Below are 18,167 nucleotides of genomic sequence, written 5' to 3' on the forward strand. Positions count from 1 at the left end.
GTGCAGAAATACATTCCCCGAAATCACCGACGCTTCTGTAGTTCGTGCTTTCAAGTCCGGTGTCAGAGATCGCTATACTACTCAGGAGTTGGCAACAAGGCGCGTCACGACTACTCGGAGATTATTCGAAATTGTCGATCGATACACTCATGCGGACGACGCATTGAGACGCAAGAACGACAAACCAAAGACGGAGGAGAGAAGAAACTAGCCAAGGACGCACCTGAGTCAAGCAAGAAGAAAAATCGTAAGAGTGGGAAAAGGAAAGCTCAAGCGGAAGTTCTCGCAATAGAATACGCGGACCCTCCCAAGCGCCCAGACCCACAAGGCAGCGACGCGAAGAAAAAATGGTGCCCTATACACAAGTCAGACAGACACTCTCTAGAAGATTGCCTCATCTTCAAAAAGTCGCTAGCAAAACACATGGCATTGAAAAAAGGCAAGCGAGTACGTGTGGTCGAGAAGGACGCTGAGGCGGCTACTCAGGAATCAGACTCAACATATCTAGACTCCGATCTCCATGTCTTGCACATCTTCGGGGGTTCCACGGCATACTCCTCAAAGCGAGAATACAAGAAGGTGGAACGTGAAGTCTGTTCGATGTGGCAGGGGGCTGCGCCCAAGATGAAGTGGTCCGAGCAGAAGATAGAATTCTTAGAAGAGGACCACCCCAAGACTGCTGTTATCCTAGGGTGATATCCGATCGTGGTCGAACCCACTATTCGGAATATCAAGGTCGCACGAGTTCTGATCAACGGCGGCAGCTCAATCAACCTTCTCTTCGCCAGCACCTTGGACGCGATGGGGATCCCACGAAGCGAGTTGACACCCACCGATCAACCCTTCCATGGAATCACTCCTCAGTCATCGTCCAAACCATTGGGCAAAATTACGTTGCCTGTGACTTTCGGCCATGCAAATAACTTCCGAACGGAACAGATCACCTTTGATGTCGCTGAATTCGATACAGCATACAATGCCATCATTGGGAGAACTACACTCGCAAATTTCATGGCCGCATCTCACTACGCGTATCAGGTGCTCAAGATGCCGGGACCGAAGGGAACAATCACTATTCAAGGGAATGCTAAGCTGGCAGTGCAATGCGACAAGCGGATCCTCGACATGGTCGAGCACACGCCCAGCCCACCTGCCACAGCTGAGCCACCCAAGAAAGTGAGCAAAACAAACAAGACGCCGAAACCGGACGGCACAATCAAGATCGTTCCACTCTCCAGTGCTAACCCCGACAAGACCGTCAAGATCGGGGCATCACTAGGCGAGAAATAGGAACTCGGGCTCATCACCTTCCTCTGCGACAATGCTGACATGTTCGCTTGGCAGCTGTCCGACATGCCGGGTGTCACAGCCTGAATTTTCGTTTCAGGATTTATAAATTATTTAATAAATTATTAATAGAATTTATATTAAATGTTCATTAATTTACAAGTGAAGTTAAATGTGGGAAATAAAATTTCCTAAATATAAAGCATGGATGGATTTAATTTTTATTAAATTCTCCACGATTAATTATACTCTCTGGAATTTTCTCAGATTTTTCAGAGCTCAATTCCTAATTTTAATAATACAAAGAATATTTCAGCAATTATTTAAATAATAAATTAATCACTAAATGATCTGGATATTATTATATTAAATACTTTGAGTGTCCAAGTATGTTCAAGATTTTTCTTGGAATTATTTGAGCATTGAAAGTATTTTTAACAATTGAAAGATCATCTCATTGATTAATTTATTTGGAAAAGTAAATAAAAGTTCTCCTCATTAGCTTGGGCCGAATCCAGCCCATTCCCTCCTCTCCTCACTCCCTTCCTCTCAGCGCAGCCAAAGTCTGTTTTACCTCCCTGGCGCTACAGTACTCCATCTTCCTCCTCCAGACAGAGCCGAGCCAGCCGTGCGCATGCACTGCCGCCGCCTCCTCTTTCCAAATCTCGCCTCCCCGTTGCTCCTATTTCCAAATTAGTTGCGGGAATGGAATCCTCTCAATCTCCTCTTCCTTTTCCCCAAGAAATCCCCAAAAATTTATATGGAAATTCTTTCCAATTTTGCAGATCAAATCCTTTCCTTTTTCCGGCAAAGATAAACTTTCCCGAGTTTTTCCCGTCGATTTGGGCCCAGACCCGAGCTCCCATGGCTATATAAAGGACCCCCTAGTCATCCTCACCCATCCCCTCAAGTCCCGTCCGCCGCCGTCGCCGGAAACGCTCTCCCCGCGAGCTCCCTGTCTCTCCACCTCCGGCAGCCGCTCCAGCCGCCGTGCGCCGTCGCCCCGGCCGTCGCCGGTCAGCGCCGCCACTTCCCTCGGCTCCGCAAAGTCGAGCTCTACCCCGGCCACCCGTTCTTTTGTGCCGAACCCCGCCGGAAGTCGCCGTCACCGTGAAGGCCGAACCGTTGCCATGTTTTGATCTCCAGCGAGGCCCTGCTGCTCATCCCGTCGTCGCCTTCGGTCGCCGTCGCCTCCTTTGGGTTCGCAGCTACGAGGTGATGGCCGTCTACCCCTCCGTTATCGCTGCTCGTCGCCAAAAAGTCGTTGCCGCCGTGGACAGTACCTCGCCACCCTTCGAAGCTTGTCGTCGGCCATCTTCCGTCGCTGTCCGTCGTTGCGTAAGTGTTGGTAAGAATCGTCGTCTCCTTCTCTACCTTCTAGTGCCCTCTGTTTGCATTATTGTGCCGTTGTTCGCCGGCAACCGCCGCTCCCATGCCGTTCACCGGTGTAGGTTTTTCCCTAGGGTCTTAATCCAATATAATCTAATCCGTGGTTTGTCTAGCGTTGTCGTCTCCATGTGTTGCTATCGGAACGTTGTCATCATCCCTCCCTCTCCGATCGTTTTGGATCGGTGAGACGTCTATCCTTGTCTCCTTGGTTTAGATTTCAACCCATCGACCGCGCTTGCCAAGCCGCTTCGTCGCAGCCGCAGCCGTGCCCATTGCATTGTTGTTTGCCGCGCTGCTGCCCTAGCCTGTGCACCGTCGCTACCGGTTGTGCCATTGTTGCTTGCTGTCGCCGCTGCGCTAGTCGCCTAGTCGCCGTTGTGCCCTCCCTGCCACAGTCGTGTTGCTCCTGCTGTGCGTTACTGCTTGACCGCCAGCTGCTGTTTGGCCGCTGCTCGTGTGTGCCAAGTTGTTGCCGTCCCGCTACTGCAACCACCGAGCCACTGGTCGCCGTGCTGTGTTGTGTCGTGCCGTGCCGTTGCTGCTATACCGTGTCGTAGCCGTGCGTCGCTTAAACCTAGCCGCCGCTATCCCGCGTTGTCGTTGTTGTGGTTTGTTCGTTGCCGTTGCCCGGTAGCCGAGTTGCAAAGCCTAAGGTGCATCCCTAAATTCCTACCGGCCTATCGTTTGCCGTACCGGGGCTTTACCGTGAATCGTGTCTAGCCCACCGGTTTAGCCGCGGTCATTGTTGAGTCGTTCGCTCGTTCGTTCGAATGAGGTGTTCTCCGTGCTTCGTCCGTTCGTCCGTGTTGAGTCGTCCTTTAGTTTAGAGCCGTTCAGAGCCGCCGGTTCCGTTCGCCGGTTTCGGTTGATCATTTGGGTTATCCCGTGTCACGTAGAATTGACTCGTTGAGTCGGTATCTCGTGAGGTTCGCTTGCAAGATTAATCTTGGCCATCCAAAATTAATATAAATTTGTCATCTCTTTTCAATGACATATTATTTCTTTTTAATATATGTCATCTACCAAATATAGTCTAATCTATTTCCGGAGGTTGCTTTAATCTTTTATCTCAGTTATAATCTTTTGTAAATTATTTAATTAATTTGGAATAGTCTTTTCTTTAATAGGTTTAATTGGAATTTAATCTTGTAAAAATCATAATTAATTCATACGAAATCGGAATGAGGCCGTTCAAGTCTCTAAATTTATCTAAAATCATGATCTACATGTTTGTTTACTTTTATGTATTGTTTATTTGGTTTTATTAGTCTTTTTCCTCGTATTGCGTGATAGCTTGTCGTTTCCGTCGTTGCGAAGGTTCGTGAGTGCGTCGGAAGTGTTCAAGAAGACTAATTGAAGACCGAATATTGCAAGGCAAGTCACACAGATCCCAAACACAATTCCTTTGAGCATGTTGATCCTATATTAAAATTCTCTATTTATTTCAACTGTGCATTTATTTTCGAATGTCACCGGGTGGTGTGAACTTATTCCTTTGTTATGGCCAATTTGCATTGATTACCCTATTTCTTAATTACCTCGGGTTATAATTTGACTAGTTGGATTTATATATTGGTTCAGCTAGATGTTAGACATAATTGCTTAGCCATGCTTAGAAACATTAGTACACAATTGGGATAACTAATGTTTCACTATTACTTAATGATGGATATTTAATGATAGCTCACGATGGTTAATCGTGATTGGTTAATTAATTACTTGCCAACTAAAACTTGATAATGGTGGGTTGTGAGCACATGGTTTTGATGGTCGTGCTCATGACAATTAAGGACCGGTTCACGAGTTTCGGTTGTGAAACATTAACCGTGCCAACCACAAGCCAGCGTGGGCAACGGCTTTACCTTTTGTATAGCATGGTTCATTGCGGAGCACCAGACTGAGAAGTGGCGGAGATAAGCCCACGGGGGTCGCTGGGGAGTCCATGCCTTGTTTTATAAGGGGGTGATTATGATCCAGGAACGGTGCACTGTGGTGGATTGTGTTGTGCGAGGGGTACTGTCACAGCTCCTTTCCGAGGTACCGTGGTGGTATTGAGGCACATGGTGACATGTTGTGGGGCTGTGTCTTGTGGGTACAGTGGTACATCTCTGGCCAGAGTAAAACTATTCGAATAGCCGTGCCCGCGGTTATGGGCGGGTCTAACAATGTCTTTCGTGATTAGTTTCACACTTCTCACCATAATAAATGATGCTATAACTAGTAATAATTTAATTTAGCTCCTGGTTTGGAATGGTACATTCCTGGTTTGGAGATAGATCTGTGCAGCCGGGTATGGTTGTTCAGGATGGTTGGGCCTGAGCAGCATGGGTGTGCTGTGATTAATTACTCTACTGTTTTACAATTCTCAATTGTTTGCTAAATGCTGCTTTTGCAAATGAGCCCTATATTATGACATTCTTTGGTATCCTTGTGCACTTGCATATTTGCTGTGTGGCTTGCTGAGTATGTCATATGCTCACCTTGCAATAATCAATCAAACCTCAGTTGAAGACAAGTTGCGAAGGAGAAGACGTTTGGCTTATACCCCAGTTGAGCTGCCTGTGGGAGTGGAGCCGGAGCTTCGCTAGACCGTAATTCCGCTGCAGTTTTCTTTTCTTTTGTAAGTATGTAACATTATTATATTGATGAATCTGTATATTAAATTGTCAGTTTCTGCACCTCGGCTGATTCCTGGACGAGGATTTAATGCACAAATAAGTTTGGAAATTACTAGTGAATTTCTGGGCACACCGGGGGTACCCAGGGTGGTTGAGCACAAACTCGTGGTGCGACCCGATGCCAAGCCACTAAAGCAAAAACTGCGGAGATTTGCACCAGATCGAAAACAAGTCATACGAGAAGAACTCGACAAGCTTCTTAAAGCCGGTTTCATCAGAGAGGTACTCCATCCAGAATGGCTAGCCAACCCAGTCATGGTGCGGAAGGCCAATGGGAAATGGATAATATGTGTCGATTTCACCGACCTCAACAAGGCGTGTCCCAAGGATCACTTCCCTCTTTCTCGAATAGACCAATTGGTGGACTCAACAGCCGGTTGTGAGTTGTTGAGCTTTCTCGACGCTTACTCCGGCTACCACCAAATCAGCATGGCGAAAGAAGATGAGGAGAAGATAGCATTCATCACGCCGTTCGGGGTATTCTGCTACGTTAAGATGCCATTCGGACTAATAACCGCAGGAAACACTTTCCAGCGCACGGTCCAAGGTGCACTTAGCGACCAACTCGGAAACAATGTCGAGGCCTACGTCGATGACATTGTTGTCAAGATCAAGACAAGCGACTCATTGATTGACGATCTGCGGGAAATGTTCGACAACCTCCGACGATATCGCCTCATTCTCAATCCAGAGAAGTGCACGTTCGGAGTACCATCGGGCAAGCTGCTCGGTTTCCTCGTCTCTGGCAGAGGAATAGAAGCAAACCCCGAGAAGATCAAGGCAATCGAGAACATGAAGTCGCCTACAAGACTCAAGGAGGTACAGAAGTTAACCGGATGCATGGCGGCACTAAGCAGGTTCGTCACTAGGATGGGAGAGCGAGGACAACCTTTCTTCGCTCTGCTATAGAAGCAAGACAAATTTGTATGGACAGAGGAAGCCGAAGAGGCATTCATTGCACTCAAGCGCTACCTATCAAATCCTCCTGTACTTGTTGCCCCCAACCTAATGAAGAATTATTTCTCTATATTGCCGCCACGCCATATTCCGTTAGCACTGTCATTGTTGTCGAGAGAGAGAAGGTGCAACGACTAGTCTACTACGTCAGCGAAGCTCTCCACGACACAAAGACAAGATATCCACAGATCCAAAAACTGCTCTACGCGGTAATCATGACATCAAGAAAGCTACGCCACTACTTCCAAGCCCACAGGGTCACAGTTGTATCCTCCTTCCCTCTCGGTGAAGTAGTGAGAAACAAAGACGTTGTCGGCCGCATTGCGAAATGGGTAGTCGAGCTAAGCCAATTTGATTTCCGCTTTGTGCCACGAATAGCCATCAAGTCCCAGGTACTTGCTGACTTCGTAGCCGATTGGACTATGTCTGATAACAGGTCAGACAACCAAATCGACAACGAAACATGGACAATGGCGTTCGACGGCGCACTCAACAGCCAAGGAGTAGGGGTAGGATTCATCTTGACATCACCTTCGGGAGATCAATTCAAGCATGCAATTCACCTCAACTTCAGGGCGACCAATAACACAACCGAGTATGAAGGACTACTCACCGGGATAAGAGCTGCAGCTGCATTCGGAGTTACGCGACTAATTGTTAAAGGGGATTCCTGCAAGTACTAGTAGTAGTGGAGGTGTCTTGGATAGAGATGCACTTTGTGGTAGCAGTAGTCGGCACTGCACGGCGGCGTCATCCCCAGATGAGGAGACAAAACACATTGGTCGTTGCCGCCGAGCTGTCACACTGATTTCACCTGTAGTAAGCAAGCGACGTCGCCGTGTGGGCCGTGCATTGTGTCGGCCAGCCTATGTTGAGATTGCGCCGGTCAAAGAGCCCACTAGCTCTGTCCTTCAATGCATCGCATCTTAGTGGGCCAAGGCCAGCCCCTAGTTCCATCGGAATATGTTCACTTTAGATCCAGTTTATTGAGAACTAGTCACGAACCAGGTGCATAAAGATTACAAGTGCTCTAGCCCCGAGTTATCCAAGTATCTCGCAGAAGTCAGGAAGCTGGAAAAAAGGTTCGATGGGATCGAGGTCCGACATGTATACCGCAAAGACAACATCGAACCGGATGATCTAGCACGGTGTGCGTCCAGACGAGAGCCACTTGAACCTAGCACCTTTCTGGACGTCCTGACTAGGCCATCAGTGAAAGAGGCAAGCGGCGAAGATAGCCCGGTCGCCCCCAACATCAGCTCGGGGGTTACAGAGGCAGAGCGCGCGTTGCCGATATCGAGACCACAGACGACTAGCGCACCCCACTCATTAAATTTCATAGGCAGCGAAGAGTTTACCGAGGACGACGCAGAAGCCGAGAAAATATCCCACAAAGCAAAAGTCTACTGTATGATCGGCAAGGATCTATACAAGAAGGCACCAAACGGGGTACTCCTAAAATGTGTCTCGTCCGACGACGGCAGACACCTCGACATACATGAAGGCATCTGTGGGTCACATGGCGCCGGTCGGACATTAGTCGGAAAAGCTTTTCGACAAGGGTTCTTCTGGCCAACCGCCCTCAAAGACGCCTGCGACATGGTTCAACAGTGTGAAGCCTGTCAATTCCACAGTAAACACACAAGGTTACCAGCGCAAGCACTCCAGACTATCCCTCTCACTTGGCCGTTCTCGTGCTGGGGGCTAGATATACTTGGGCCATTCCCACGAGGACAGGGCGACTACAGGTTCCTATTCATGGCGATCGACAAATTCACTAAGTGGATTGAAGCGACACCCACGGGGGAAATCAAGGCCGACAACGCCATCAAATTCATCAAAGGGACATTCTGCAGATTCGGATTGCCCTACCGTATCATAACGGACAACGGCTCCCAGTTCATCAGTGCCGATTTCCAAGATTACTGCATCAGGCTGGGAGTCAAGATCTACTTCGCCTCGGTTTCTTACCCTCAGAGCAATGGACAAGTCGAGAGGGCAAACGGCATAGTACTACAAGGAATCAAGACCTGCGTCTACGACAGGCTCATGTCACATGATAAGAAGTGCGTACCACACCGACAACATCCAACAAGGAGACACCCTTCTTCCTCGTGTACGGCTCAGAGGCCATGCTCCCCACCGAGTTATGACATCAAAGTACACGAGTACAGAAGTATTCCGATGAGGATCAGGAGGAGCAGCGAAACAACGATGTGAATCTACTCGAGGAACATCGTGAACGAGTTGCCGTTCGAGCAGCCAGCTACCAACAGGCCCTTCGCCATTACCACGAGAAGCGCATCCGAGCACGCACGCTTTCGATCGGCGACTACGTCCTCCACGGGTTCAAAGCCAAGCAAGGCGAAACAAGCTCTCACCCAGATGGGAAGGACCGTACACGATCACACAAGTTCTGTGGCCAGGTGCATTTAAAATTGCAGACGGCGATAGTCGCGAGTTGGCAAATTCCTAGAACATTGATCAATTACATAAATTATATGTATAAGTCAATAGTATCCATACTTGTAAGACATCTTACAGCTTCAATAAAGCCTATTTTTCAGGTCCAGACCACAATCAAAGTGTTCCTTCCCGATGATCCCTTACCCAGATGACACCTAGCGTTGAAACCTATCCTCATGTCCCTTTACGCCGTCTTGACAAGGCCTCCGAGGAACCTAAGGGAACTTCGGCTAGGGATGCCCAGAGCCGATAAGGCCATGTCGGATCCTGTGAGACGAAAGACCATGTAAGATCTGGTCGTGTAAGAGTTCTCGCCGTGCGTATTAACCAAGCCGTGTAATCGGAAATAAAATTTCCAACTTCACGGCTGGGGGCTAGGATCAGTGCTTGTTCAACCGAGGCAGGTCAAAGGTCCAAGAGCCTTATCTTCCGAGAAGAATTCTCCGATGACAAGGCTGGAGGCTAGGGAGAGTGTATAACTCAAACGACTAATTGAAGTCGCGAAGTGAGAAGACACTCATACACGCCACATCCAGAGTAAGAAAGCTTAGTTAGATAGATTTCTTTTCTATTTCACAAGTACTTCTTACAATTCCATCAAAATCAAATATTATATTACACTTTTTCCCTAAGACATTTGTCACAGGACACGGAGACTACCAGGAAGGCCAACGCCAGTCCATCGACTGAAAGACCTTCTCCGCCAGCGGCGCCATTGACTTCGCCAGGCCATCTATCTCCGTAGGAGTTCTCCGAGAACGAGAAAACCCTTCGCGGAGGAACTTGAGGTGCAGCTGTGGACGATGATCTTGTAGGAAAGCCAACAAATGCCCCCCCGGCATATCGGCTTGATCGACGACACTCCCGCTTCAAGGCTTCGTCAATACGTTGACCGATGCCTTCGAGCTAAGCGCAGGCCCCATTCAGCCACGAGATATATCCGGCCGCCGACTCCTCGGGATCCCCACGGGGTACTCGGAGCTCTCTACAGACTCTAGACATGGATGTGCAGCAACTCTTTAGATATGAGTTGAACCACACCTCACGACCCCGGAGTGTCTCTACGGCCTGATCCTTCTTCACTTCCAGCATAGTCCTCTCGAGTTCCGCGACCTCAAACTTCGTCCTCCAATACTGGATGCGACGATCCTGGTCAGCGAGCGCACCCTCGAGGTCTACGCAGCATGGAAACGATTAAGTCAAGCTGCTCTTCTCTCGAGAATACAACAAATCAAGTCGATCCAGATGGAAGGGTAAAGGAAATGATAACAAAGACAACCAACCTAAGGGAGTCGTTGCCACGCTCGTTTCCACAGGCGAACTTTGATCTACATCGCCCCCCGGCACATGTGGCTCGAACGCAAGTTGCCGGAACGATCACTGGCAACTCAGACTGCCCGCGCTGCTGGACATCCTCGACATCAACATCTCTACAAACGACAACAAAGTACTCAAGATCACAATGCTAAAGAAAGCTAAGGTGATGACCGCACACATAAAGGCAGTTGGAACCAATAAGAGTTTTACAAAGCATGACTAAAGAGTACAAGAGAGCTAAGATCCTACTCTTTAAAAAGCGGGAGGACGGACTACCCCAGATCGCCGACCTCCTCCATCACATCCTTGCGTGCATCGCTAGCCGCCCCCTGATCCAAGATCTTCCGCAGATCGAGTTCAGGGTGCGCCAGCCTCACACACGCAAGGACATGGCACGCCCCGGTATAGATCCCGTTGGACGTCTCCTCTCCGATCCTGGCCACGTGCTTGGAGGGGATCGCCTCCATCGCCGTCGCCAGTTCCGCAAGCGAAGACATCAGCAAGAACTCGTCGGGATTTGCCGGGATGGTGGCCTTGACGCCGCACTCCCCGGCGAGCTGGTGCAGACCGGTGTAGGTGACCCGCAGTGAGCCACGGATCTCCAATATGTGGTTCTCAAGCTCCGACATATGGTGCTCGAGCCCTTGCCGTTGTCGCTCATTGCCAGCCACCAGCTCCCGCATCTTCTGGAGGTCCTCGTGAACCTCCGCCAAATCGAGCGCCAGCCGGTCGGCGCGCTCATTCACTGACGACGTCGCCGCTGCCCTCGCCTCCACGATCTCGTGGCTAATGCCGCGAGCACCAGCCTCGAGGAGGCGCCCCATCTCGAGCTGGAGCTCCTTCTAGGTAAGGACGGTAGCCGGCAGACCCCGACCAGCCGCAAGATCGCTAGCTGGGCCGCTAGGTGTCGCCTCACGGCTCCTGGGCACGACCACGACATCCGTCGAGGCCACGGCAGGAGACGCGCTGGAGGTCCCTCTAGACCCGTCTTGCGCCGCCTTCGCCCGCGCCGCCCTGCGAAAAGCTGCAACTGAGACAGGCTGCAACAGTTTGAAGAAGTGACGAAACCTCAAAGTCATCCACTTACTTCTCACCAAGCGTCACTAGCCGCCGCCATCGCGGAGGTGGGGGACACGCGTCCGAGGCCTGGAGTACAACCGATATGATGTGAGGTGGAAGTTTTCCGACTACGTGATCAAAGAACAGGAGAACTTACCGAGGGGGTGGGTGTCTTCCGACAATGTCCGACCATAGAGGAGAATTTCCTCCCCTTTTTCGTAACGATGCCACCACTCGTTGTGACAGCAGCGGAAACACCGTCAGACGCCTCCTTGGTGACTTTCTCCTTCAGCGACACCGCCACCTGATGGTCCACGAGCGGCCCATGATATCAGTCAGAGGGAGAGCCTACGCTTCATGAAGTCATAATGCGATCCCGGAAGAAAAATGCAAAAGGACCGCTGAGTACACTTACATTGATGGCAGCGTCGCGCTCGGCTGCCCCTTTCTCGCAAAGGGGGACGGGGACGTTGCTCGCCGTTGTCGAGCCACTGATCATCAGTTGGCTGACGCGACGCTCCACGGTTGCGTTGTCCAAACCTGTAGATCGAGACCAGAATCCGATAAGTCGGGAAAAACACGCGTATAAGGGAGTCAATTTAACTAAAAAGAAAAATACCCTGAGGAGAAACCCGGGTCGCGTCCTCCGGCCTAGAATAATCAAAGGCTGGATGGGCTCGAGCCTGGAGCGGCTGGATCTGCCTACTAATGAAGTCGGTAGTGACTTCATACCCCGACAGTCCCCGTACTCGGAGGTCATCAATGATATCGATGAAAGATTGGAGGGATGGGGTCAAGGCGGGTTTGGCAGTCCAAGATGAAATCTTGTCTGGTTGCTCCTCAGGAACAATAAAGACCGGATCCGAAATTTCTATCTGAAGATAGAACCACCTCCCCCGCCATTTGTTGCGAGATGAGGGGCACTGGAAGGGGATGTATCATGACTTCAGGCCATCCCGAAGTCGGAAACCGACACATCCAGACACCTTTTTTGGTTCCATCCAGCGTAACTCATAGTAAAAGCGTAATAGGTCAAGAAACGGCTCTACCCCAATGTAGGCCTCACAAAGATGCGAAAAGATACTCAGGAAGGCAATGGAATTGGGGTTCAAATGGAGCAAGGAAAGACCGTAGAAATTCAAGACCAAGAGAAGAAATTCAGAAGGCGGAGGAAGAAAACCACAGAGAATAAAGTCCTCGATCGGAACCATGCGACCCAGGACAGGCTGGGGTTCAGTACCTCCTACTTCTCTCTCCACGGTCCCACGACCGGGAAGGGCGCCATCCTCCTGCAACTTCTTCAGCGACGCGCTGGTGAAGGTAGACTTGTCGAGATCCATTGCTGCCGGGAATTGCCGGAGAAAGGACCGAGATGAGCTAGCTAGGGTTTTTTGTGGAAGCGGAGAAGACTAGGGACGCTTGGAGGCTGGAGAGTTTTTTCACAACAGGCGGACTTCAAATTGGATCCCCAAAACTCCCTTAAATAGACGCACCTCCGACGGTGCGAATTCCAAGGAAAGAAGAGAGATGGCCGCCGGAAATTTCTGGGTCCGTTACGCGTGGCAGTTTTTCGGACTTCAATTTAAATTCACTCATGACCGTTGAGCTTCACCCGGCGTTTTCGATCACTCCTTGTCTCTCGGTCCTCACGACGAGAACGATGACAACTTCGACATCAGAAGTCGCGATCGGTTTCACGAGTTCATTTAAGCAGAAGTCGGGGGCTACTGTCAGGGTTACGGGTAAGGTATACCCTCCACCCTTCGATATACGTCACATATCGATATGGTATACTTGCGCGCATACGGACGTTTTCGGCATAAGTTAAGGAAACTCATTATGGAGTTCACAGATGTAAGGAGTCCTACTCGGATAGAACTAGGTCGTCATTGTATCATATCGGGTCCGATGTCTCCGAGTCCTACTTGGAGACCAGTTGACCTACGGTATAAAAGGGACCCCCCGGGTGGATCTAAGGCATCGAATCTTATCGCCAACATATCCACCACAACCTACGAAGCCGGAGCTTACAGGAGCCAAGTCGCCGGATGATCTAGTCGAATCAACTCGACTACGATCTCGTCGGTATCGTCAAGTTCCACTATTTTTTTTGTAATATGTGGTTTCCATCATATAATCCCATATCAACTGGATTAGGGCTATTACCTATCAGGGGGCCTGAACCAGTATAATCTTTGTTTTTTGCCTACTTGATGTTGTATTATGTAGATCCTCGTACCAGCGTACCCCAATACCCTCTATATCCGGTCTACGGGTATCCCCCGTCGACAAATTATGTTTTTAATTTTTTAAATAAGACGGACGATTAAAGTTAAGTGCGGAAAACTATGGCTGCACTTAAAATGAGACGGGGGGAGTAGACAGCAAATTAGCCGAAGTACGTGGTACGGCAGGCTAGTTAGGTTGTGCTTGATGGCTTATAGGTGAATGCGTTCTTGATTCTGTTTGTTGGCACAGCCCGTTCGACTGCCAAGGCCTTATTGCTGGTGGGATCCTCACTAATCTGCTGTCAAGGCCCATCAGTGTGTACATGTATCAATTATGATGCAAATAGGTACGCAAAAGATTGCATATGCTGATGAAAAAAAGAAATGCATGTATGCCATTTGACAGAAAAATATCAATTAAATCTTACAAATTTTAAATACGCTTCAAAAATTCATGCGCTATATATTTAATCCTAACCCCTCTTCTCCTCTCTCATCATTTCAGTGCTGCTTCAACTCGCAAGTCGCGAGCTTCTACTTGTCTGCGTGATGCCTTCGCCATCGGCCATCGCCCCACACTGCCCGGCCGGTCTCCTCCCCTCCCCTCGCCTCCCCCTCCATCTTTCTCTTCCCAAAGCCACCAGCAGCGAGTACCCCCGCCCTACTATCTTCTCCGTCTTCAGTAGTTCTCACCACCAGTCACCGCTAATTCCGGCCCACCGTCCTCCTCTATCCCCGTGGCTCTGGTGTTGTCACCACATTTCTGCCCATCGGTGTCAACCGCCCATCGTCTTCCATGTCCATCCCTCTAAACTCGAGATCTTCCCCCTCCCCCCACCCTCCTGCTCTCATCCTAAACTTATGACCCTAAATCCTAATACATTGGAGGGCAAGGTAATCTTGAGAGCAACACATTGGCTTAGATTTTGAGCACTGCTATAAAAGTGTGATGAAGAGGGCGATTGTTTAAAAGTTGCATGTCGTTGTCGACGGGGGATACCCGTAGACCGGATATAGAGGGTATTGGGGTCTGTTGATACGAGGATTGACGTAGTACGACATCAAGCAAATAAAAGATAAGGATTATATTGGTTCATGCCCCTTAGTATGTAATAGCCCTAATCCAGTTGGTGTGGGATTATATGATGGAAACCACAGATTACAAAGGGAATAGCAGAACTCGATGATACCGACGAGACTGTAGTCGAGTTGGTCCGACTAGATCTCCCGGCGACTTGGCTCCTGCACGCTCCGGCTCCGTAGGCTGTGGTGGGTGTGTTGGCGGTGATATTCGATGCCTTAGGTCCTGCCCAGGGGGTCCCTTATATACCGCGGGTCAGTTGATCTCCAAGTAGGACTCGGAGATATCGGACCCCTCACGATATGGTAAAGACCCAGTCTTGTCTGAGTAGAACTCCTTCCATTCGTAGATACCATCCCTATCATGTGATAAATTTTCTTAATGTATACGAAAACTATCCGTATACGCGCGGGTATACCGTATCAGTATACAACGTACATCCAAAGATAGAGGATATACCTTATCCATAACCCTAACAGTTGTAATCTTGAGGCAACGGTTATGCAACTGATTACCAATTTTAGATGGAGATTCACAAACAGAATTCAATAATTGTGTACTCTTTATCTTGGATGGATAGGTATCTTCTTTTTTGTGTGAGAAACTTTTTATTTTATGTGCTACTCTATAATAATTGGCTGTAGCTCATGAAGCAAAGGCTGGGATATTTTATTCCATTATCTAAAGAAATCCTAGCTCATCGAATCAGCGGTCGTCGGAGTTGCGGGAGAAAAAGCTGGATAGTCAGAACACGAATCACGACGTGAATTCCAAGATTAGAAATTCACTGGATTTTGGCCCTAATGTTTTTATCAACAACCATTTAGCATTTCTAAAAAGAAAAGAAAAACATGATTGTTCCCGTATCATCAACGAGCACGTGCAACGTATTAAAAAAAATATGCGTGTGCGTGTTGTATGCACGCAACAAGGGAACGGGATCCTCTGACGTAGAGCGATCTACGTCAGAGGGACGTCCGATGCTGCTACACCGCTCGATCAGCATCGGACGGAGGAGAACAAACACGGCAGATTTACTGGCTTCATTACTGCCCACGCCGACAAAATCAACCCACGAAAACGAAAAGGCTCACTAATGACCGCTTCCCTCATCATATATTCATATGCCGCCGAGTTCTTCGCCGACAGTGCCGCAGCGCAGCATCCCGCGGTGGCGCCGTCCGTGTTGAGTGCGTGGTTCGCCTATGCGGACCTCCTGCCGCTGGGGCCAGCACTTCTGCCCGAGCCATGGGCCATGGCTGCCTCCTCGAGCTCACGCTCAATTCAAATGGAGCACTGCTGAATCTCACTTTTCATAGCAGAATCAACATCTTGGTTGTGCTTTGAGCATGGATGCATGCAAGCGTGCTATGAATGGCATTTGCGATGAACCCCCGCAAGATGAACGACATGCATGGAGCATGGTGATCGTCAGGAGGGCCTTGCTGCCGGGATGGGTGCTGCATGGCCACGTTGACTACGTCTCCGGCGGGCCACAACCGGCCGTCCGGCTGGGATTTATTTCGCATCCCCCCAGGGCATCCACGCACTCCGGATGGCGCAGGCGGTCACGCACTCCGGATGGCGCAGGCGGTGGCGGTGCGCTCCAAGGCATGAAGCGTACACGCTGATGTTCCCAGCCACATGCACCTACGCGCGACGACGACCTGCACGTCGCCGTGACGCCGTCGTTCTCCGCGCCGGCCGACGTCTCTGAGCGCAGCGTGAGCAGTAAAGAAGACAGTAAGTCTGCCGTGCTTGTTCTCCTCGGTCCGATGCCGATCGAGCGGTGTAGCAGCATTGGACGTCCCTCTGACGTAGGATGCCGTTCCCACAAAAAGTATGCCAGCGGTCTCTTCCACAACCATGATAGTACAATTCAGAATAGTAGTATTAGTAGTTAGTACCTCCGTTTCAAAATAAACACAACCATAAGTTTTTATGTCTAAATTTGATCGTTCGTCTTATTTAATATTTTATAATTAGTATTTTTATTGTTATTAGATTATAAAACATGAATAGTACTTTGTACGAGACTTATGTTTTTTAGTTTTTTATAAGTAATTTAAATAAGATGGACGATTAAGGTTGGACACGGAAACTTATGGCTACACTTATTTTGGGATGAGGGAGTAGTACTACTACTAAGCTGGTGAGATGTCTTGTCTACTTTTTAGTCCCTGTCACATCGGATGTTTATACGCTAATTTGGAGTATTAAATATAGAGTAATAAAAAACTAATTTCATAAATAAGAGCTAATTCGCGAGACGAATTTTTTAAGCCTAATTAATCTATAATTATGAAAAGTTTACTGTAGCATCATATTGTCAAATCATATCGTAATTAGGCTCAAAAGATTCGTCTCGTGAATTAGTCCAAGGTTATGGAATTAGTCTATGTTTAATACTCCAAATTAGTGCCCAAACATCTGATGTGACAAGGACTTGGAATAAGTCCCTGTTTCCTAAACTGCCCTGTAAGGTCCTGAATTTTGTTATCAACATCACATCATCTGACACCTATTGCTGAAAAAGAAAAAGACTATTCTCTCCGTCCTAAAAAAAAATTCATTCCTAACTTCTCAAGATGAAACTAGCGTAGAGTATAAATGACTAAAATGCCCTTAATTATTATAGTAAGTATAATATAATAGTGATAAGTGGGTAAAGAGTATCGAAGAGATAAAACTTCTTATTTTATGTGCTGAGGGCAAGTAGGATCGATGGTAGAGTTAATTTTTTTATGGGACAAAATTTAAAATTCAGGAAGTATTTTTTTGGGATGGAGGATTATATGATGACTTAATAAGGATAAAGTATACAGCTCCCTCTATTTTGCCTAAGGGAGAATATATTGTTCTACATCTATATACTAATTGACACTTATAAACTCTCCTAAAAAATATAGCTGTTGTTAAGACAGGTCGTATTGTATTAACCGTAATCTTATTAAAAATCATATTAGATAAAATATGCAATCGCAAATATCATGATTTTTTTAGTTTTTATTTTTAATCATTATAAGTTCGAAACTAATAGACGTAAATTTGTATCCATTTTGGACTCTATTTTATTAAGTTAATTTTGAAAATAATAGTTAGCAAGTTGTAAAACATGAATACCTTTTTCAATTTAACTTACAACAATTCAAAAGCAGCTGACATATTCAACACGAAATTAAACTTTTGTATAGCGGAGATAATATAAACATATGCAACTTATGTGTTGGCGACTAATGTTTAAATTTAAAATACAAGTAAACTATTTGTCTTGCCTCAACAACCTCTATTTTTTTGGAAAAAAAATAGTTAATGCCTGTAAGTCAAAATTTCCAGCGTACATGCATATAAGTTGTTTTCAACTTATGCACAAGAATTAATGAAAGTAGCTTAAATAGTTTAGTTCTACATCAAGTAATAAGAAGAGTATTTTACTATCTCTATCTCGAAATAAGGGGTTTTGCATATGCACTTTGGGGCGGAGATAGTATTTGTTACCGACATACATCTATTTAGCAAGGGTAATACTACCTCCATCTCCTAATAATTGTAAATTTGTCCCAATATAATTATCACACTAAAGTACTAATTGTCACATTAATTACTTTTGATTTGGTTTTTTCCCTATTCTACCCTCAGCCATCATCCCACTCTTACCTATATATCATTTAGTGAGGGGCATCTTTGTCTTTTTTCTTAAACCAT

This window comes from Oryza glaberrima, chromosome 2 (genome assembly GCF_000147395.1).
Source record: "Oryza glaberrima chromosome 2, OglaRS2, whole genome shotgun sequence".
Taxonomy (NCBI): domain Eukaryota; kingdom Viridiplantae; phylum Streptophyta; class Magnoliopsida; order Poales; family Poaceae; genus Oryza; species Oryza glaberrima.